This window comes from Cynoglossus semilaevis, chromosome 10, assembly GCF_000523025.1.
Source record: "Cynoglossus semilaevis isolate Cse_v1.0 chromosome 10, Cse_v1.0, whole genome shotgun sequence".
NCBI classification, from domain to species: domain Eukaryota; kingdom Metazoa; phylum Chordata; class Actinopteri; order Pleuronectiformes; family Cynoglossidae; genus Cynoglossus; species Cynoglossus semilaevis.
Window position 1 is genome coordinate 812,494 of NC_024316.1, and position 1,873 is coordinate 814,366.

Here is a 1,873-nt window from a genome sequence, read left to right on the forward strand (position 1 = left end):
CCCCCCAAACGTCTCGAGGCGCCCACTTGATATCCTTCCCCGCCGCCATAACCTCTTACGCAGATGACACCCAACTCTACATGAGCACAAAACCCTTTTTCTCACCCCCCCCCTCCCCCCAAAGTAGATTGGCTGATGTAGATTGACATCAGCCCCAAGGCACTGCTCAGTAAGGTTGGGGACCTTGTGTCGATCGACACTTCCACCATCTGCCTATCCTCTAAGGTACGCAACCTCGGAGACGAAGACGTCCTTGACTCCACCCTCTCACTTCAGTCCTACATCCACCCTGCCACCAAATCCATCACTGACCAACTTCGCTCACTGAGAAACTCATCCACTCTTTCATATCCTCTTATTCGGGGTTCCCAACAAAACCCTGGACAGGCTCCAAAATGTCCAGGACTCCAGGGTCCTCACAGGCACCAAACTCTTGAAGCACATCACCCCTACCCTCATTCACCTCCATTGTCTTCCGATATACCGGTCCGACCTCGTTCATCCCTACACCCCATCCTGCCTGGACTCTCTATTTTCTACTCCCATCTCCGCACCTTGAACAATCGCTTCTTCAGCTTTGTCAAACCCACCCTCTGGAACTTTCTCCCCCACTGTATACATACATATACAAAATATATCTATTCCTAGTCCATAGTCCTGTGGTCTGTGCCTCCTCAGAACTTGGCGGCAGAACCTTGAACCTGTTGTGGTACTGTTGTTGGTTCTGTTCCAGCAAGATTAGAACGGAATGGAACATGGTGTGATCCCATAATAATCCCAGTCCCCTTGTTATACATATTTGATGTGTTTTTACAGCCATTCCTCACATCTGTTTTACACTGGTTCATTTGGATGTCGGCATGTTCTTTCTTTATTTCCTGCTCCAATTACACTCCATCTTTAATTCATGCCGATACACGCATTCTAATTTGACCCTAACTAAATAATTCAAGCTAAAGATGATGAGTGAAATATTACTTCTGCGACTTAATCACCCTGAAGAAATGAGCGGGTGGAGAGTAGAGCGTAAACTGTTGGTTTGGTCTCGGCTAAATATCCCCCTTTGCTGCTGCCGCTGCTGAAAAACATAGTCTTTGTGGAGAATGTGTTCACTTCATTATAATTAAGTGAATTGAATTCAGTGTTTTAATTTACATTACATAATTAAAGACAAAATGATGGGAGGTAACCTTTGGTTTTTGCCAAAGTCAAAAGTCGAAACTCGCGAACCATGCGTAAGTGCCAATGTCACTCAGCTACGCTAACATAGCGAATGTAGCACAATCCAATGTGTAGCGCTTCATAACGATGGATTTGTACGCTCCGCTTAACCCTCGCCAACTTAGTTTCGCACAGGAAGGAGTTGTTGAGGGTTAATGCGGTACGTCGGAACAATGGAACAAGACTTTCGTGATAAATTCATGGGAAATAGCAGCGTACCCATAAAAAGCTAAAGTAAGTCGAGGCTGCCGTAAACCAAGGGCCACTTGTATTTTATTGTAATAAACTGCAAGATCACGGTTGCGTGTAATCTCTTTTAACAAAGACTTTTCTTATCACCACAGCCACCAAGTCGGCATCACTGAAACGTAACGTGTCTTTCGACCATGAATACCCGATGCACTGCTAGGGCGCGCGGCGAGCAGTGTGTGGAGACGGCGCCATGCTCAGCGAACCTCAGAGGTAAGCAGCTCATGGACTTGAACCTCAAACCTTTCAGACCCAAGTATGCTTCATGAACTACCATGAAATACCGCTGGAGCTCTGATAATGTTCTATAATATGGAACAGCATTGAGTTTCTTTCGTTTTTTTTTTTTTTTACCTCCTCCTGCAGAGTAGAGAGTGACTCAGACAGAGTGTGGTTTCCTCCG

At 45.9% G+C, this 1,873-nt stretch overlaps 1 protein-coding gene across 1 annotated transcript in view; it reads left to right on the forward strand.

Moving 5' to 3' along the window:
- Positions 1 to 1,873, forward strand: part of kcnd3 (potassium voltage-gated channel, Shal-related subfamily, member 3) — an 89,098-nt gene that overhangs the window by 4,439 nt on the left and 82,786 nt on the right. Inside the window, exon 2 of the mRNA XM_025059114.1 lies at positions 1,566 to 1,683. The gene's annotated coding sequence lies outside the window, so the exon portion shown is untranslated. The remainder of the gene's footprint in view (positions 1 to 1,565; positions 1,684 to 1,873) is intronic.